We start from the raw sequence: 21,800 nt of genomic DNA, 5'->3' as shown, positions 1-21,800 counted from the left end.
CTTAAGTATTTCATATTATTTCCATAGCACTCTCCTTACAGAGATATCAGTTTCACTTGACCCTTTCTCTGAAGCTTGGGGTTTTGTTTTGTTTTGTTTTGTTTTGTTTTGTTTTGTTTTGTTTTGTTTAAAAAAAGCATAACGGTTCATTCCATCTTGGTTTCTTGGACAACACATAATTGCCACAAACGCATCCTGGTTTACCCTCATGCCTTAAGATGATAAAAATATTGGCTTTTATTTAAAGCTCTGCATTGGTATGGGAGCCAGGAAATTCCATTAGAAGGGATCTTAGGAGCCAGCGAGGCACAGAGACAATCTCATCTCTTGATGAGGAAAGAGGGAAATAAAAAAGTCAGTCCTTTGAAGTGTGGGGGTCTTGGTTTTGCTGCCCTTGGTAATATTATATGATTGACAGAGTTGGGCATAATTAACTCCTGAATCTCCAAAAGAAATCAGGCCTATTTTCCCAGTTACAGGGTCTGAACTGAAAAAGCGGTTTAAATAGTTAACAGGCCCCTGCTGTGCTCAGTTCCAGAGTTAGAGCTCTTGAGCTTTCATTCATTCAGGAGGTTTAGGAGGTAAACAGATAAATCCCAGCTGAAGGCTCAAGTGTTATCCTTGAATGGTGGCAGAGGTGGGTTTGTTTGGGGTGTTGCTGTTTTTTTTTTTGTTTTTTTTTTGCTTTTGTGGTTATACTGCACCAGAAAAAAGTTTGTTCTGTTTGCATTTTAACGCAAGCCTTCATCGCGCCCACATTTTCTGAAACAAGACATGAAGCGAAATGCAGATATCCTTCAAGATTCACATTTCATAGAATCATAGAACTGTAGAGTTGGAAGGGACCGCAGGGGTCATCTAGTCCAACCCCCTGCAGTGACAATGGGCACATAGATTGATTCACCACAGGGAGGGACCCCTATGGAAGTGCATCACAAGGAAAGTTTTGTTCAGGGATGAACAAAATTCTTGGATTTGCTAAAGGCAGAAATACTTGTTATTAACCAACATGGATTCCAAAATAATGTGAATTGGGGTGTGTACGTGTGTGTGACATTTGGGGGGAAGTATTCATGAGTTGGTTATACTTGACTATTTCTCTGTCTGGTTATTATTCTTGCACTACCACCGATGTCTAGCTGGAGAAAATCAGTCAGAAAAGGAGCTGCAGGGAGGAGTGGCAGTCCGGGGGAGAAATATTCACCTCAGTTCTATGCCTATTTGCACCCCCACCTGCCTTAGCCTTACAAGGGGGACATGGGCTTAGAATCCCTGTATTTGCTCTGCAATGTTTAGTTCTGCCCTTAGCAATTTCCAAAGAGTGCCAAGCCCCCTATATCTTTGTGAACATTCATTCCACTTCTGTAATGTTTCCCCCTGACACAGATTTCTGCCTTTTCAGAGTATTGGTCTTTGCTCTGAAGGCGGGTAATGTTTCCCTCCTGAGATCTCTCTGCACAGCACATTAAAGGATGAGCTGTTATCTCCTCTATATTCGGTAATGCAGAAATTATTGGGTCACTTGGGATGCCATTGTTTATGCCTAAATCCTTCTCCCTGGCTCTCCTGAGATGCTGCCCGCTGCCTACCCTGCTCCTGGGACTCATCTGATTGAGCTAAGAGTGTCCACAGTATAAGCTGGAAATCTGAGCATTAAAAAAAGAGGGAAATATTGTTCTTCAGGCTTGGCCTGCTATTGCTGTAGGCAGCTTTGTCTCATGTGTGCCTACCTGCACTATCCAAATAGGAACAATGACACTGTGAAAGGCCAGCGTGGAAGCTTGCTTGCCAGAGGTTCAGGAACAAATATAAGCCTGTGGCTGTAGGCCCCTGGGATTTTGAGATCACTGCTGTATCTCTTGGGAACATCCACAGAAATGGAAAAAGAGTAGCACACCCATCCCCGTCTTCAGCAGAGCAAAGAACTGCAACATAACAATGACAAGCGGTGAAGCAGACTAGGGAAGCAAACATCCTTGATGCTTTCTGGGCTCCCAGGTCTCTTTCGGCAAGACGAGCAGGTACAAAGTATCCCACCTGCAAATGGTTTCATCAAAGGCAAGAGTGGAAGGACTGAAGGGCTAAAAGGTTTTCAGAGTTCTTTGACCCAAATAGCTCCTGGATGCAGATGTAAAGCATGGGTTGGAAGTGTTGGGTTGGATTTGGAGAGTGGGGTATTATTTGTTGTATATATCCTTCCCCTTTCCCACTTGTGTGAGTTTAGCATTTAGTTAAAAGGTAAAGGACCCCTGACAGTTAAGTCCAGTCACAGATGACTCTGGGGTTGTGGCGCTCATCTCGCTTTACAAACTGAAGGAGCCGGCATTTGTCTGCAGACAGTTTTTCCGGGTCATGTGGCCAGCATGACTAAGCTGCTTCTGGTGCAACGGAACACCAAAATCAGAGCAGCACACAGAAATGCTGTTTACCTTCCCACCAGAGCGGTACCTATTTATCTACTTGCACTTTGACGTGCTTTCGAACTGCTAGGTTGGCAGGAGCAGGGACTGATCAACGGGAGCTCATCCCGTCGCAGGGATTCGAACCACTGACCTTCTGATTGGCAAGCCCAAGAGGCTCAGTGGTTTAGACCCCAGTGCCATCCATGTCCCTAACATTTAGTTAGCAGAATTTAAAATGGCCACCCCTTTGCAGCAAGGAATGTGGAAGTTTCTGGAAGGTTGCTGAACCTTATTAATAATTAACCAGTGCCCCTTTTCATCCCTCTTAACGAAGGACAACTTTTCCCACAGGAAAGATCTAAAATTGAGCAGGCTCTGAAAGAGAAAGAACAGCTGTAGTTATCTGACTCTAATAAAACTATGTGTATGTTTGCTTAAATTGAGGTTCAGCAAATTTCTTTCAACACATCAACTAAGAGGCAAAGCAGCTCCCCTAATAATTTTCTGCATGTTGTACACAAGCACAAATACATACACACAGAAAGAGTAGGGAGCACACAGCTCCATATGGTAAGCAGGGCATGGTTGTAAAGAAAAGAGTGGGGAAGTGGGTGTTCTGCAAAGATCTGCACTTCCAAGGTTTATTTCTCCTACATCCTCATTCCTGATGCAACTCTTCATCTCTAATTTTGGGTTCCAACTCTTCCCTCTCCCTCCATTTCTTCCTGCTGCACAAACACCCATCTATATCCTGAAAAATGGTTCCACCTGTATAGCATGAGATTCTTAATCTCGGGGCCATGGGTTCAAAGTCCACATTGGATGAAAGATTCCTACACTGGAGGAGGCTGGACTAGATAACATTTGCAGTCTCTTCCAACTTTACAGTTCTCTGATTCCATGCATCTACTAAAACTCACCTGTGTCACATTCTTGATTCTGTGCTTGTTGAAAGCTCGACCCATCATGGATCTAGAAGCACCCCTCTGCCCCTGCCCCACAGGCATGCAATTCACACACAGGATATGTTCCACAATTACTAGTGTTCAGAAAGTAAAGGACTCAGAGAAGGAACTCTCTGAAACCCAGCATGAGATGTTTTCAACCTTGGCTTGTTATTGCTGCAGTCAGCTTGTCACTTTCATAGCTTCCTGTGCCAGGCAAATTAGGGCAGGCTCCCTTATCTCAATTTCCAGGCACAAACAGACTGTCTTAACTCTCCCATTGAAATCAATGAAAAGTGCTTAACTTTGCTGGATCGTGCCCTATCATAATAGATTTTGGAGCTGACATTTCCGGAGCTGCAAGTGTGGTTGTAAGGGTCCTTGATGCTGCTCTTGTCATTCATTATTGAGCTCCTGGGATGTTCAATACGGGAAGGTTAAGCATTCACTCTTGGAACTCTAGGGCTGTTTGCTGAAGATTCTGCTCCTTTTCTCACTTCCATTTTCTGACATTGGGATTTGCTCCTTTCTTGCACCTCCCTTCTGCTTCACCATGCTCACATCCAGATACAAGGAGGACCTGGGTAAATGACCTCTGGAGAGTCTTCTCCTCAGCTTCATTTTCCTGATAGTGGAAAGCACTGCTCCAAAATGCGCTGGGTCTGGTTGCCATGTTAATTTCCCATAGTGCCCCCTGGTGTTGCATCACTGCTCAGGAAAATCCGTCCCATTTCAGTTTCTTTCAGTTTCACATTTTCCCAGTCTTTGACATATTTTTGCTTCAGCCTCCCCAATAAAAATAAATAAAATAAAATAAAATGGGCATCACCATTCAGATGGTGTGTGCATGCTGTGTCATGTGATCAGTTACGCAGGGTGGGGATTACCTGGAGCCCCCAATATTTTATTCAAGTTGGCACACCTGAGGGAGTGGGTAGGCAGCAGTAGCCGCTTCCCAGCACCAGTGATGCTACATTGACAGGGCTGGGGGGAAATGTCAGCAAGATCATGGGAGCTCCACCTTCTTGGTGATGACCTCCTACAGGTGTGCTGCCACATCCTACCTCTCTGCGTAATCATGATTTATTTAGTTGGTTTTTACTTGCTGGCACTCCAGCCTCCAGCTTTGTCTCCTGCCTTTGGGCTGCCTGGAACAATATTTGGGAAGGCCTACTCCCAGCCTAGCATTGCCCCATCAATGTGACATTTTGCTTTTTGGGGAGTCAGGTAATTTTCATTAGAAGGGAGTAGCATAATTGGACATGCCAATTATGATTGCAATAATGCTAAATATCTGCCTTCCTTTGTTTCTGTGTTAATGGCTGCAGCACACAGTGATAGCAGTGCTGTCCTCCTGCCAGCACTGTCCTTACTGGGAAAGTGATGGGTAGGCATGAGGCGGTGAAGATGCTGGAGGTGCTTTGGGTTCCTGGTACCCAACTGAAAGTTGCCACCACCAGCCCCATTCCCACCCTGAAAAATGCAGTGTTGCAGCTAGCAAGAAGACACTGCTACTATTCCTTCTTCCTCATGCCCCACTGCTGAGCTTCTAGTTCTTCACTTAGATTTCATCATTTCTGGTTTTAATGCTAAAGGTTAGGTGGATTTTAGGGCTGGGGTGATTCACTGTAATGCCTTTTCACATCGGTTGTGAAAGCAGGTGTCGGGATGATCTGCATTGGTGGAGCTGTTCCATTTTTTGGAGATGAGTCATTTGCCTTTAAAGCACCTTTCCTTCTGTGATGAAACCCTCTCCCTCCTTGGCAATATAACTGAAACGAAAGGAAATGTGTCTGGCATCGCTGGGAGGTTGCTATCTACCTGTCTCTTTCCATGTTGCAGAAAAGAGACGAGGAGATATGCTTATGGAAACTATGTAATAAAATGATCACCTCCTATTAGAGGTGAAACTGAATTTTGGCTAGCTTTCAGCATACAGAAGGATCTCTTTCCTTATACAACGAAAGAGTGGGATGGAGAAAAAAATGTTTCCAGGACTGGCATGCGCAGGAGTAGAGGGGATACGGATGTACCAGGTCCAAAGTCAGCAGAGAGGCCAGGTGTGTGGCTTTCATTTAAAAAGAAATAGTAGGTCTCTATGAATAAAAAGCAGTCGAAGCAAAATGTATAGGCAGCATTCTAACCAGCTTGTGAGAAAATAGCCTGCTCCCACTCAGGGGTGTATCTAGGGGTTGCCAGGTTGGGATCTGCCAAGAGCGCAGGTCCAGGGGTGTTTGTTGTTTGTGTGTAAGTGTACAAATCATGTCTCTCCACTCTGGTTCAGAGTGGCTAGGAGAGGAAGCAGCTAGCAGAGGGAGGCAGGAAGGAAGGAAGGAAGACAGCTGGACCAGTGGAAGAGGAGGAGGAGGAGGAAAGGCAGAATAGAGCAGCCCCAACCCCAATGGCCACGGAAGAAGTCACTGGCAGAGCACGAAAAGTGATGAAAAGCAAAAAAAAAAAAAAAAAAATTAGTTTCTGGGCCATGGTCTCTCCCAGCTTGGAAGGCACCGATACATCTCCTTGCCAGGGGCACGAGGGACTGAGGTGTGGGACACTGATACATTTACTTGAGAAGGCACAAGGGAGACTAGGTTTGCCTCTGCTCCCACCTTTCCTTGTTTCTAGCCAATGAAAGAAGTCATAGCTATAGTGGATGCACGCTATAGAGAACATTAGAGCCTAACACTAGGAGAAATCAAACCAGGCAATGGAGAAGGGGCTCCCCAGTTTTGAAGCGGCTCAGTCCTTCTTGGAGTGTATGTCTTGATTCAGCCCATGTAGAGGGACTTCCTGGTCCATTTTGAAGCCAGTTCTTTCTTTCTTTCTTTCTTTCTTTCTTTCTTTCTTTCTTTCTTTCTTTCTGTCTTTATTTTCCAGGACAGGAGTTATTGTTGCCCAGAAAAAACAATTGAGAAATGCAGGATTTTAGTGACACCCCCTCTGGATGACTTTCTGAATGAAAGCTAGTTGGAAGCAGGGTCAGATGCTGCTCCTAGGGGTCTTTTGACTTCCAGGAGCACCTTTGGTGGAGGGGATGAAGTGGGTCTAGAAAAGCCTCCAGGCCTATGGAACAAAGCATGGATCATGATCCTGGGTTGAAAACCCTGTTCAGCTCTGAATCTCGCTGTTCAACTTTAGGCTAATACATTAGCTTACAGGGTTTTGAAATTAAGTCAGCTAGATTTAAAGAAAGCATTGGGGGAAAGCATCCCACCAGAACTGAGCACTCAGCAATGGATCAGGTTGACTAGGGGAGTTGTGGAATCGTGTTCCTTGGGGGCATTCAAAAGGGGAAAGGTGGAGGCTTGTCATGAATGAAACAGTGTTGACTTTAGATGGCCCATGGGAATGTCCCTGTATTTATGAATCTTTGGGAAAGTTGACAAGTGTCTATGAACAGTTCCTTCCTGGGTGCTTAGGGATGCAGGAAATGCAGGCGGATCTTCCCATTTGTCTAATTAGAGGAGAAAAATGGTCCCATAGCAGCAGTCTGTAAGCAAGAGGGATGATCAAAGAGGGAAGACATCTTGAGCATTAAGGGATGGGCAAAAAAAGCACAAATGACTGGGAATATGGCCATAAAGACGGATGAATGGAATGCCCTTCCAAAGCAAGTCTTGGGGTGTGTGTTTTTTCTTCTTCCCTTGGTCTCATTAAAGGAAGTTTGCAGTCATTCTGCCTGCCACAGCAATTTCAAAGTTCAAATGCTTACAAGCATAACCCGCTGCACATAAGCTATGCTTTGTTCGAAATGCTCTTAATTAACGTTGGCATTGGCGAGCCTCCTGCTGTTGGCCAACTTTTGTGCAACTTAAGAACTTTCCTTTGTTTTCTCTCGAGTAAACGACCAAAGCCATATCCCATGTTTAAATAGTCCAAAGCTGTGTTCAGATGCTAAATAAGCATATTGAGGATTGGCATGTACCCCTCACTTCCCTCGCCCCAACATACTGCGGCAATTGTGAGCGATTTGTACATATGGAGAACTGGCAGGAGAAGAAACATGAGCTATTCAAGCTTCTCCTTATCCCAGTTTTTTGTTTTTGTTTTGTTTTTGCATATAAAAGTGGTTCCTTCTAGCCAAACGTAGAGTTGGTGACAGGCAGACAGACTTCAGCTCAAATCAGAATTAGGGCATAATTAAAAACATCAATGCAGAAGGCTAAAAACCTGCCCACAATTTAGTTGGTTGGTTGGCTTATTCCATGGGTAGAGAAACTAAGGCCCGGGGGCCGGATCCGGCCCAATCGCCTTCTAAATCTGGCCCACGGACGGTCCAGGAATCAGCGTGTTTTTACATGAGTAGTATATGTTCTTTTATTTAAAAAGCATCTCTGAGTTATTTGTGGGGCATAGGAATTCATTCATTTCCCCCCAAAAAATATACAGTGGTACCTCGGGTTAAGTACTTAATTCGTTCCAGAGGTCCGTTCTTAACCTGAAACTGTTCTTAAACTGAAGACCACTTTAGCTAATGGGGCCTCCTGCTGCCGCCGCGCTGCCAGAGCACAATTTCTGTTCTCATCCTGAAGCAAAGTTCTTAACCCGAAGTACTATTTCTGGGTTAGTCGAGTCTGTAACTTTAAGCATATGTAACCCGAGGTACCACTGTAGTCTGGCCCCCCACAAGGTCTGAAGGACAGTGGACCGGCCCCCTGCTGAAAAAGTTTGCTCACCCCTGGAACTTTATTCCATAAAATTTGATATATTGCATGATTGTTATTGTTTTTTTTTAAAAAAAACTACTTCAAAGGAGTTCACAAAGATAAAGCAGTTTACCAAGCTAATTTTGAAAGAGTTCTAAAATGTATGGTTCACCAACAGTTTTCCCCCGTCTCCTGACTACTAATCCCAGGAAGGGTTTCTGGCAGGGAAAGCTTTTGGCCTCACCATATGCTTAAAACAAGGATTCCCAAATTGTGGTCTTGCGGTCCTTAGGCCTCATTCAGGTGGTCTGTGACATGTCTGTAGTTGAAGGCAGGAGACAGCACATCCATCAAATTAAATATCTGTATTGATTTGCACTTGTATTGTTCTTTTATGTCTTACATTGCATTTTATTGTATTACTATCTGAATTCCATGGAATTCAAATGGTAATACAACATATAAAGAATAAAAGAGGCAATAAAAATAGAATTTAAAATCATACAGCATCTAGCACAGAATGTCATAAATCATTAAGTGCTCCACCAAGACCCTTGGCAATTGTCAAGTGGTCCATGGGGAGGAAACGTCTGAGAATGGCTGGCTTAAAGGCCAAGAAAAGGCCAAGACTCAGGTGAGAGCTAACAAAGGGTGTATTCAAAGCCTCTTCATAAACTAGACTGCTTGTGTTGGGACTTCAGAGTTCCCAGAGCTGGGGCAGACAAACTCAGGAGTTGCATGTCTCTTTCCTACACATGTGAGCACCCCGGGCTTTCCTATAGTTCCCCGAAGCCTTAAAAAAGAACCCACTGTGGTGACATTTGTGTAGCTTGGTTTCAGCTAGGATAACATGTAGGACTTGGACAAAAGCATGCAGAATCTTATTTTGCATTAACCCAATTTCTGTTGAATAGATGAAACTGAACCTAGAAAGCAAGTTAGATCAAATATACAGAAGGGCCACAACTCACTTGGGTATACTTAGCGAGGGAAAGAGGAGAGACTGAGAGGAGATATGACAGCCATCTTCAACTATCTAAAGGGATCACATGGAAGATAGAACAAGCTTTTGTTGGAATTCTGCCTCGGTCAGAGGAATGTGCCATCGCTGTAGGCACCGGCTGAATTCCTTGTAGACCTCCCCCTGCGACTCCCGGCAGGAAAACTGGCGAGGTCTCTTATCGGCGATCCTTCCCAGATGTGAGAAGAACACACCATTCCTTCTCTCTCCCCTTTGGTATCCCCAGGGAGGGGAAAGAAACAGACAGAAATGTATCTACATGCTTTTATTTCTGTCTCTTACAGCAGTACAGAGAAACATGTCTGCACTCAACAGCAGTGAGAATAAACTCCACCCATGTACTTCCAGTACGGGTCACATGACACACACTGAGCTAACATCCGGTGCTCAGTACAGAATGGACTGCCCCTTTCTTCCCATGGCAACAGTCACAAACATCCTGTCTGGCTTTCCAGCCACCTGCAGCTGACGAAGCTGCTAGAGCCTTTGCTTGCTGCCGCATTGTTCCTTTTTGGTAACAGTTTTCTCACGCTTCAGTGGAAAGGACCTGAACCAATACATTCAAGTTACAAGAAAGGAGATTTGGACTAAACATCAGAAAGAGCTTTATGTTAGGATTCTGCTCCGTATTTGCAGTCATGGGATTGTTTTCTATCGCACGACGGTGTATGTTTTCATTCCACATAGTGGGAAGTGACGGAGACAGGATGTTTATGTTACTGTGTTCCGTGATGTAGGACTATTGTCCTTTGTCCTTTCTCTTTGCTGTCTGATGGGAAAGAGGAAGGAGCTGAGTCAGAATGCTCCGAGTGTATTATATGTAAATAAAGTAGATTAGCCAAAATGCTGTGCTACTCAGTTCTGTTACACAAACTGCAAATACTCTGCGGGATCCCTAAGTGTGCTGATGTTTCTTGGTATCAGTCACTGTGATGTTCAGGCTGGAGAAAGCTTTTGAAGCTCCCGAACGATCGACCAGGAGGGAGAGAACATACCAGTCGGGCATGTGTATCTGCTAGGGTCCTACACGCAAGTAGGTTGATCCTAACACTTTATGGTGATATGAGCTGTTGGGCAGTGGAAAAGACTCTTTTTGAAGTTGGTGGACTCTCCTTCATTGGAGGTTTTTAAGCAGAGGTAGGATGGTTGAATTAGATGACCCTCTGATTGGATTAGAAGACCCGCAGAGCCCCTTCCAATTCTTCAGTTCTATGATTCTATGAGGGGGGACGCGGGTGGCACTATGGGTAAAAGCCTCAGCGCCTAGGGCTTGCCGTTCAAAAGGTCGGCGGTTCGAATCCCTGTGGTGGGGTGCACTCCCGTTGCTCGGTCCCAGCGCCTGCCAACCTAGCAGTTCGAAAGCACCTTCGGGTGCAAGTAGATAAATAGGGACCGCTTTCTAGTGGGAAGGTAAACGGCATTTCCGTGTGCAGCTCTGGCTCGCCAGAGCAGCGATGTCACGCTGGCCACGTGACCCGGAAGTGTCTTCGGACAGCGCTGGCCCCTGGCCTCTTGAGTGAGATGGGCGCACAACCCCAGAGTCTGGCAAGACTGGCCTGTACGGGCAGGGGTACCTTTACCTTTACCTATGATTCTATGAATCCCATTTTTAACCTTTTCAGGCAAGAGCAGTGGGGCAATTGCTCTATGGAGCACAGCTTTGAAGTCATGTGGACCCACAAAAGTGCTGAATCCATTAAAAATAAGTATTTGGGGACAATATTCTAGGCACAATATGGCTTGCCATCCTCATTGTTAAGAACCAAAGCAAATCTACTAAAATTGGCGTCTTTAGTAAATATAGCAAAATGATAGCTTATTGGAATAAGTTTTCCTATGGAAATAGTCAGAAACTTTCAACATTATCCCCGATTAGTATCCCAGACAGTGACTGGGTAAGCTGATACCTTTGGTAGGATTTCCATCTGATTCTTGTTGCTGCTGCTGTGAAAGCAGGGAAAAGAAGAAAGCTTTTGACTTCAAGAGACAGCTTATCTTCGATTTGGATTTTTTTTGAGTTGTTGGCAGAGATTTAATACCTAAAGACTGTCACCCTTTGACCTGAAAGTGTATGTTAGATATGCCCTTTTCGAGTCTTGTTCTATTGTATCATTCTATAAAGGAGTGACAAGCACAATTATTTATTTTATATATCTGGAGGTGTTAGAGACTGTTTCATGGAAAACAATGAATAAATGCAATAAATAAATTGAAGAACGAAATAAATAGTGCCACTCTGCCACTAATATTACACACTCAAAGAATCAAAGATTAATCATCTTGACAAAATAAACAGATTCCCCTCTGCAGTTACATTAGGATGGCTCAGAGGGATTCCCCTGGATTAGCACTGACAACCAGCGGTGGAAATCCTGGAACATAGAATAATAGAATTGTAGAGTTGGAATGGACCCAAAGAGTCCTCTAATCCAAGTCCCTGCAATGCAGGAATCTCAACTAAAGCATCTTTGGCAGATGGCCATCCAGCCTCTGCTTAAATCTGCAAAGAAGGAGACTCCACTACCTTCCTAGGGAGTCTATTCCACTGGCAAACAGCTCTTACCACCAGAAAAGTGCTCCTGATATTTATTTGGAATTCCCTTTCTTGTAACTTGAAGCCATTGGTTTGTGGCTTCAGAGCAGGCGAAACCCAGCTTGCTCCGTAGTCCATATAACAGCCCTAAAGATACTGAAAGAAAAGCTATCATGTCTCCTCTCAGTCTCCTCTTTTCCAGCTGAACATACCCAACTCCCAAAGGCATTGGTCATAAGCCTTGGTTTCCAGACCCTTGGTCATCTTGGTCACCTTCCTCTGCACACCTTCCAATGTGTCAATATCCTTCTTAAACTGTAATGCCCAGAACTGGACACAGGACTCCAGGTGTGGTCTGACCAAGGCAGAATAGAGCGGTACCATGACTTCCTTTGAGCTGGACACTAGGTGTTTGTTGATGCAGCCTAGAATAGCATTAGCTTTTTTTTTTTTTTTGCTGCTGTATCACACTGTTGACTCATGTTAAGCTCATGGTCTACTAAGACCCCTAGATCCTTTTCACATGTATTATTGGCAAAGCAGGTGTCCCCCATCCTATATTTGTGCAGCTGTTTATTTCTGCCTAAGTATAGAACCTGACATTTGTCCCTATTGAAATTCATTTTGTTAGTTTGGGTCCAGTTCTCCAGTCTTTTAAGGTCATCTTGTAACCTGAGTCTGTCTTCTGCGGCAAGACCTACCCATCCCAGTTTGGTGTTATCTGCATATTTGATGAGCAAGGTGCTGCGGATGACTCCCCCAGCAAGGTCATAACGAGCAAAGGCAAGTTTCAGTAAGAAATTTCTTCAACTCATAGCTGGATTGAATTTCTGAAATGGGGGAGTTTGTTTCCAGATTCTGAATGCTGACATTCAGTGGCACCCTTAATTAAAACTCTCATGAGGTTGTACCTGACAGTCAAATGAGAGATTTTGTACAAATGTGGGTGAATGCCTTTATGTCTCAGATAAAACAACAACAAATCCCGATAATAAAATTCTGCCCGTGTATTTTTAGCAACTAAGTACTAAATCTACAGGAGTAAATCAGGCAGGAGTGAAGAGGGGAGAGTGGCAGTTGTGGATTAATACATAAAAGGACATTTTTATTTCCTTTAGTGCTTCTTTTAAGTGCTGACCAATGAAACAAATCCTGAAAACTTCTTGTGCCCTAACTGGTCTGGCCCTCGGCTTCCATTCCATATATTGCCTTTCATCTCCTGCAATTTAAAGCTTATTTGCCTTCCATTTACCAGTGTTTCATGTCACTTACTTGAAAACTCACGGATACTTGAAAGAGGCAAAGAAGCTTTCTTCAAGTCACTTCCATTCTTGTTGATTTCCTTAAGGTGCAAAAATGCTTCTTTTTATTTCCCAAAGTGCCAACCTATTTTGGGGGGCAGGGTGTCTGTGTGCAATATCACATCACAAATAAGATGAGCCTCTGAGTTGGTATAATTCAGATCATTGGCTATTAATCAACAGTGGAATGGAGAAGTGTGCAAGGTGATTTTGCATTGTGCAGGTGGAGAAAGAGAAGCTTCTCCACTGATAGGGAGGCAAGGTCCATGGTCCAGAGACATGCTCTCACCATATCAGTGTGCTTCAGATTTTCCTATCTGCTTGGACATAGCTGCTCTCTTCCCATTCATAGGTAAACTAAAGAAGGTAAAGGACCCCGGGTGGTTAAGTCCAGTCAAAGGTGATATGTGGTTGTGGCGCTCATCTCACTTTCAGGCCAAGAGAGATGGCGTTTGTCCACAGACAGCTTTCTGGGTCATGTGGCCAGCATAACTAAACCACTTCTGGTGCAACAGAACACTGTGACGGGAGCCAGAGTGCATAGAAACGCTGTTTACCTTCCTGCCACAGTGGTACGTATTTATCTACTTGCGCTGGCGTGCTTTCAAACTGCTGGGTTGGCAGCAGCTGGGACAGAGCAGTGGGAGCTCACCCCGTCACAGGGATTCAAACCGCCAGCCTTCTGATCGGCAAGCCCAAGAGGCTCAGTGGTTTAGACCACAGCGCCACCCATGTCCCTAGATAGGCAATTCATAGGTAAACTATCACTTTAGCATCCCAATAGTGCATTTGCAGTGCTTATTGATCACCTTAGATGCCACAGATGGGAAGTCAGTGCATGCAGTGCTTTGAGCTGGATTTCCATCTGCCTTTGTGCCTCCAGTGGTCATGTACATCAGCTCTCTGTTGCACAGTGGAGGCTGGTCCATTAGCATGAATGGAACTGTTAGAATTCCTGCTCCATGATTGCAGTCATGGGATTGTGTCTATTACATGATGGTATATGTTTTGACTCCACAGAGTGGGAGGTGACGGAGACAGGATGTTTGTGTTATTGTGTTCTGTGAAGTCCTTTTTCTCTTTGCTGTCTGATGCTAGAAGAGAGAGGGAGCCATGTTGCAGTGCTCCGTGTGTGTTTATATGTAAATAAAGTAGATTAGCCAAAATGCTGAGTTGCTGAGGTCTGTCACACAAACTGCGCAGACTCTGCAGATCCCTAAGTGTGCCGATGTCTGTTGGCATCGGTTGCTTTGATGTTCAGGCTGATGAAAGCTAATGAAGCTCCTGAATGATCGACCAGGAGGGAGAGAACATGCCAGTCAGGCATGTGTCTCCACCAGGGTCCTACTTGAGTGTAAGATGAGCTATTGACAGGAACACTGCCCCATCAACTTCAGTCTACTCTCACCCAGCACCCACCTGCCTCCACTGGTGGAGGAAGAGGAGTGCAAGAGGAACGCATCGCCCCCAGCAGCATGATCCCGGCAGGGTGCCATCGTGGCTGTCCCCCCACCCGCACTGGGTGCCATGACCCCACAGGTGGTTCGCCCCGCCCCCAGGATGCACGCCAGCCCTGCCCCTGCCTGCTCTCCCCCACTGCCTGCCTCCCTTCTTCCCTAACACCCAGTTGTGCGGTGAGCAGGACATCCTGCAATTACAGAAGCCACCCCAGCTTCTGATTCCACCCCCCACCCCCCGGGATGTCCCATTTTGGCTCCTGCACTCTGGCTGTACCAGAGTGTGGGACAAAAAAAAATGCACTGTTTTTGTGTCTCACACTCTGGCATGAATTGGTTGGCTCCCATCAGAGGGTGGGGCCAAATACAGACTATTTTGCTGCTGTGCTCTCACTTTGTGTCCACGGGCCACACACACCCCTTCCTTCTTCTGGATTTGGCAGGTGGCGGGCAGTGTTAGTGGGCGAAGGTGTGTAAGGACCAATCATCGTGATGGTGCAGGAGGTGAGAGTTGTGATCCCCAAGGGAGACAGTGATGGAAAAGGGAGCAGAGAGCAGAGAGATGGGGGGAGGGTCTGAGTGAGAGGGAGCAGGGCCTCCGCTGATGTGGTGTCCTAATTTTCCTCACTGGGATGTTGGAGGCTGTACGCATTGCCTTTGCCTCCAAAATTGCTGGTCTCCCTGCCTTCCGCCCTACCAGTCACAATAATGACACCAGCTACCACTGCTGTTTCAGGAACTGGAATTCTTATCAGCAGGAGAGCTAAGGACAACATCAGCTGCCGTGCACTTATCATGGCCAAAGCCGCTGGGTTTGCATGCATGGTGCCAAGCCAGGCTGCCCTGATTGCACAAAATAAGTCTTGATTTCAGCTAATATGCAGGGTGCACAAGCTACTCTGCTCATGTGAGTAATCCCTTTGAACTCAAGGGAGCTGTTCGCATGCCTAAGTGATTTGCATGATCACTGCTTAAGAGCTGGAATTAGTCCCTGCCATCTGTATTTACAGTATTCTGCTAATCCAGCCCTTTTAGACGCTGCAAATAGCCCCCTTCTCTGTGCACAGTTATTGATCAAGAGAGAGAGATTTGGTTTGACAGAGGTTTGTGAAAAGCCTCGTGAGTTGTCCAAGGAGTAGTCACATTATCAGCTCTTCTAAGATGACATGTGGTAATGCGGAGTTTAATACCGAAGCAGTGTCAAGCCACACTGCCAGCTGATGCCCTAAAGTACAAAAATAAATATCCGAAATGATTTTCTGCTGCCACTTCTGGATTTTACAAACTCCTGTGCTGTTTTGACTCCTTTTGTTACACTTAAACATCCTTTGGCAGGGGAAGGGAGGGAGGGCTGGGGACTGCACTCTGCCACTCTCCCCATTTGGAATAAATTAATCGGATTGTCTCACCATTTTTGTATAGCCTCATCTTGAAGTAATTTTAATTTCGGTGGCTAGGTTCATAATATATATATATTTCAAGCGTGTTATCCCATTGACCGTACATAATCATGTCTCAGAGCCTTAAATACTTGGAAGCTCCTTGAGCTACACTTCCCTTGCTTCAAACTTTTAAGTTTTAAGTGATAACTAAAGGACTATAATCTTCCAGCTCTGAAATTAAATCTGTTAATACAGCAGTAATGGACCTTGTTGTTGTTTTTTTAAAAAATAACCAGCCCTGGACTCTGAAGTTCAGCAGTTGATTTTAATCTTGCTATTAGCCAAAACCTTTGCCTTCCACAAATGCCAGAAGCAGAATTTATAACAGAGTGTAGTTTGCCCTACCATGAACTTCTGCCTACCTACAAGTAGAAGAGGATGCAACAGTTTTCATCAATGACTTCTAGAGGAAAGGGCAGAGGGAAATCTTACCATATTTGTGGTTCACATGAACTGGCGGTGACAGCAAACACCTCAGCAGATAGGAATAAAATTCAAAATGCAATAGAAAAAGCAGGATGGAAGCAAACAAAATATCAATTTCTGGAAACTGCAAGAGGGGAGAGTGTTGCTGTTGTGCTCAGGTTCTGGTTGTGGGCTTCCCATTGGCAGCTGGTTGGATACTATGTGAACAGGATGCTCAGCTAGAAAGACAACTGTCCTGAACCAGAAGGGTTATTCTTATATTCTTATAATGAAATTCAACAGAGACAAATAAGAAGGTCTGCTGTTGGGGGGGGGGATGAAATGCACCAGGTGTAGGAGTGTGTGTGTGTGTGTGTGTCCTGCTTGGCAATAGTACATATGAAAAAGTTATCAGGATTGTGCAAGATTGCAGCATGATGATGTGGCTGCATATTGGAGCTGGGACATTCTGCATGCAAAGCAGTTAACAAGGACAGGGATGGCAATTGAGGGTGAGCACAATGCTTCCTGGATTTCAATGCCTTTCATGTGGGTTAGCCCACCACAAACAAAACAGTGAAAAGACCCTGTTACTGAGTCATTCAGATTTGTCTAAGTCCCAGCATCACATCACAGTTTCTGCAAGCATCTCTCTGACTCCTCAGCACTGTCATTCCTACTGCCTGCATTATATTCCTTGGCTGCTTTTAGAAATTGACCTCAACTTCCATTATGACTCTCTTTCACCTGTCCTCCCCTTGCACCAATCAGAGTCTTGGCCTAGCCAGATCCTTCTGTCCTCCAAATGGTTTGTGACCCATCAGTGGTGTTGTAGAAGTATATCCAAGTACATCATGACAGCCTCCCATAGCTGTTCCCTCAAGTGTTGATTCATTCTAGATCTTGGAATCAGCAGAGAATACTAGGCTGGCCTCATTCTCTGGCTTCGTCTTTGCTAATACAACACAAACAATAATAAACTTGAAAGCCTCATTTTTATTTTTATTTTGCTGGAACATAAGAAGATCCTGCTGAATCAGACCAAAGATGCATCTTGACCAACATTCTCTTCTCACAGCAACCAACCTGATGTGTATGGGAAGACCATAAGCAGAAAATGAGGACAACTGCACACATCACACATCACACCTGTGGTTCCCAAGCAACTGCCACTCAGGAAGGATGCCCCCCCCCCCAACACTGGAGGTGGAACATAGCAAGTGTTAAGTGTTGCTAGTAACCATCCATAGACTTATCCTCTATGAATTGGTGTAATCCTCTTTTATAGCCATCCAAGTTGCTGGCCGTAAGGTCGGCGGTTCGAATCCCCACAACGGGGTGAGCTCCCGTTGCTCGGTCCCTGCTCCTGCCAACCTAGCAGTTCGAAAGCACATCAAAGTGCAAGTAGATAAATAGGTACCGTTTCAGCAGGAAGGTAAACGGCGTTTCCGTGCGCTGCTCTGGTTTGCCAGGAGTGGCTTAGTCATGCTGGTCACATGACCCAGAAGCTGTACGCCGGCTCCCTCGGCCAATAAAGCGAGATGAGCGCCGCAACCCCAGAGTTGTCCGCGACTGCACCTAATGGTCAGGGGTACCTTTACCTTTAAGTTGGTGGCCACTACCACCTCTTGTGAAGGCAAGTTCCCTAGTTTTTTGTGTAAAGAAGTTATTTCTTTTCTCTGTCTAATGAATGCTTTCCTCCCTTTGCAAATAACTGGCACAGGGAGAAGCATTTCTAATTGGGACTGCAGTGGGGTAAAGGATGAAAGCCCTGCCACCACCTTGGTCTGAACTCCTACCCTATGCCAGTTATTGTTAAATACGGCTTGGCCCTTAGGGGTCTTCTGAGAAAGAGTGTGGTACAGGTGTAATTAATAAATAACAAAGGTTGCAAGATTCAAGTGGGTTAATCAGTAGATCAATCAGCTAAGTTTTAGTTAATGAATCACAGGGGCCCTTAATCAATGGGGTGATGATTTGAGAGCACAGTTCTTAATTACTGGAACTGTTTTATTCCTGGTGTGAGGCTACAGTGGGAAATGACAAAGAAAATATGAGAGATGCTCTTTCTTTGAACGATGAATGGAAGCTCATGTTTATTAAGCTGAAAGTTATCTTTAAAATCCTTCAGTATCTCATAAAAACTCTTCTGCTGAAGTTTGGGTAGCATCCACTCTCACCAAATGATTAATTAGTTAAAAAGCAAATGATATGATTTATTTTTATTTATTTAGCAGGATTTCTATAATGCTTAATCATCCATAACCTCTAAGCTGTTTACATAGCATACAAAGCGCTCATTAAGAAATAATTTATAAAAAGCAAGTTAACCTAAAAATTGTGAGTAAAATTAGCAGCTGTTTAAAATACGGATAATAAAATAAAATACCATCTTAACGTTACACATCCGGCTAGGCTTGCCTAAATGAATGAAAAGTCTTTAGCAGACACTGAGAACAACACATTTTTTTAAAAAAAATATGTTGATCAGTTGACACCCGACTTGTAAAGAATGGTTGATAGCTTTTGAAGTTAAAAGACACCAGTGATGGAGGTCAGGAATCCTACATCCCTTCCTTGACTCACCTCTGCTCTGAAGGACAAAATGTTCCTGCCATCTCTACCTGCATAGCTGCCTCCTTTCAGCCAGAGCAGAACTTATCTGTTTCCCTGCCTGCTTGCTTGCTCTTTTATTTATTTACCGTATTTTTTGCTCTACAAGACTCACTTTTTCCCTCCTAAAAATTAAGGGGGAATGTGTGTGCTTCTTATGGAGTGAATGCAGGCTGTGCAGCTATCCCAGAAGCCAGAACAGCAAGAGGGATCGCTGCTTTCGCTGCGCAGCGATCCCTCTTGCTGTCCTGGCTTCTGAGATTCAGAATATTTTTTTTCTTGTTTTCCTCCTCCAAAAACTAGATGCATCTTATGGTCTGGTGCGTCTTATAGAGCGAAAAATAAAGTATTTATTAACATAGCCATCTCGTTGTGCCTGTTGCACATGGAAGCGCATCTTCATCAGCACATCCCAACTAACCCCGAAAAGCGGTTGCCATCGAGATGTGAAATTTCAATCTTCTTTTGCTGTAAAGTGGGCTTCTATTATCTCTCTCTCTCCACCCCCATTTCCCCACCCCTCCACATTCTTTCTTTCATAAATCTGGGCAGGGGGGTGTCAAAGAGAGCATTTGCTTGTCACCACAATGCTCGCCAGATTGTTTTCTGAAGCTGAGGGGGCTGTCAAGATAGTTTGTTTCTCACTTGTACCTTGCACCTCTCTTAACCCTTTCAGAAATAGTCCTGATCTTACAAGAACTCCTTTACGTTGCTGATCAGAAAATTAACTTCAGATTGCAGAGCGATAACAGGTCAAGGTTGCCACAGTTACGTCTCAACCGGCCTACTTACTGTCTTGTATCTGGCGGCTGGAAACGTGAATAAAATTACCTTTGCAGAGCTTGTTGTTTATTTGCTTTTATTTTCCTTGGGAAAATATGCATGATGGGGTGGCAGAGGTGGCCTTGAAACTGACTTTCGGTGAACTGCAAGCACAGTGGAAACAGGGTAGCAATATGGCCTACTTTACACAGGATAAACCTCTGTTTGAAGGGGGTCCCCTGTTTGAGGGTCTGTCCCACTGCACACAAGGTCTTTATGCTGCCTGGACACAGCAGACAATGGCGAAACATATTGCATTTAAAGAACAAAAGTAATTTCTAAATCTGCACCTATACAGATAAATTAGCATAGGCACATTTTAAACAAACCCATACAGTGGTACCTCAGGTTAAGAATTTAATTCATTCTGGAGGTCCGTTCTTAACCTGAAACTGTTCTTAACCTGAAGTACCACTTTAGCTAATGGGGCCTCCCACTGCCACTGCCGTGCAATTTCTGTTCTCATCCTGAAGCAAAGTTCTTAACCCAAGGTACTATTTCTGGGTTAGCAGAGTCTGTAACCTGAAGCATCTGTAACCTGAAGCATCTGTAATCCGAGGTACTACTGTATCTTCATACAGTAGGTCCTCTTTTTATGGGGAGTGATGCACCTCCTCTTTCTTACCCTGAGTCAAAGCCATCTATCAATTTGTGTCAGCGCCTCATCTAGTATTAACTTCTCTGCTGGTAAAAATCTATTTTAAGATTATAAGAGGAGCCCTCCTGGATGATGATGATATGCCACCCATCTGACTGAGTTGCCCCAGCCACTCTGGGCAGCTTCCAACAAAATATAAAAAACACAGTGAAACATCAACCATTAAAAACTTGCCTGAACAGGGCTGCCTTCAAGATGTCAAATAGTTGTGAGCAACACTACTGAGAATGCCCTCTGCCTAGTTCCCTGTAGCTTCAGGTCTCACAGTGAGAGAACCACCAAAAGGCCTTCAGAACTGGACTTCAGTGTCCAGGCTGCATGATGGAGGTGGAGATGCTCCTTTGGGTATACAGGGCCTAGGCCGTTTAAGGCTTTGTAAGTCCACACCAACACTTTGAATTGTGCTCAGAATTGGCCTGTCCTGTTCAGCATCCTGCATTCTCACAGTGGCCAACCAGATGGTTGCCCGTGGGAAGACCACAAGCAAGACATGCGCCAAACAGGACTCTCCCCTCTCCAATTTCTAGCAACTGTGAGAGCCAGTGTGGTGTAGTGGTTCAGAGCGGTGGACTCATAATCTGGGGAACCGGGTTCGCGTCTCCGCTCCTCCACATGCAGCTGCTGAGTGACCTTGGGCTAGTCACACTTCTCTGAAGTCTCTCAGCCCCACTCACCTCACAGAGTGTTTGTTGAGGGGGAGGAAGGGAAAGGAGAATGTTAGCCGCTTTGAGACTCCTTAAAGGGAGTGAAAGGCGGGATATCAACTCCAAACTCCAAATCCAAACTGGAATTCAGAAGCATGCTGTTTCTGGCAAATCAGGGCTGATAGCCATTTTGTGCAATGGAGAAGAGAAAGGAAACTGTGTTATTCTCTGAATGGCTCCATCTTCTCTGGGTGCACCTTCCATGTGATGTGCAGCAATCCTTTAAAAAAAATGGTCCTTTTCAGTAGTCACACTCCAGAAGTGGAATACCTGTTCCAGAGAGGCTTACCCAGCATCTACCTTGATGTCATTTTTATTTTCCCAAGTCTCATAATCTGCCTCTTCTTTATATATATATCTGTATTATGGTTTAGTGATATGCTGCTTTCACAGGTTTTATTGATTTATTGTATGCAGATTTAATTTGCTTCTTTCTTTGTTGCAAGCTGCCCTGATAATATGGCTGTAGGGCAGGCGACATGCAAATATTTTGATCAGATAAAAATATTGTGTATGTGCATTTTCACAGATTGTTAAAACAGACCAGTCTGGCAGTGACTGCATCTTTTGTTTCCCAAATTCCCATTTGCCTTTCTGGAATCCACTGGGCATTATTACTGATGAAAGCCATGGGACCCATGAACCAGTGGCTTGTGGATCTCACAGAAATTGTTTGTGATCTCAGGGGCTTGGATAAATAACACAGGGTCCGCACATGGCTGAAATGCGTAAGCACACAGCATGCATTGTGTCACAGAAGATGTTGGGAAGATTCCTATAACAAGCATCTCCTTGGTCTTTTGTGAACAGGTTGCTGAGTTGTCCCCTGCCTAAATCCACATGTGTGTAGAA

At 44.7% G+C, this 21,800-nt stretch overlaps 1 protein-coding gene across 8 annotated transcripts in view; it reads left to right on the top strand.

Annotated features, from left to right (window-relative positions):
* Window positions 1–21,800, top strand: part of CDH4 (cadherin 4) — a 796,373-nt gene that overhangs the window by 588,499 nt on the left and 186,074 nt on the right. The window lies entirely within an intron of this gene.

The sequence above is a fragment of the Podarcis gaigeae genome (assembly GCF_964106915.1).
Source record: "Podarcis gaigeae genome assembly, chromosome: 6".
NCBI classification, from domain to species: domain Eukaryota; kingdom Metazoa; phylum Chordata; class Lepidosauria; order Squamata; family Lacertidae; genus Podarcis; species Podarcis gaigeae.
This window is presented reverse-complemented; position numbering and strand designations above follow the sequence as displayed.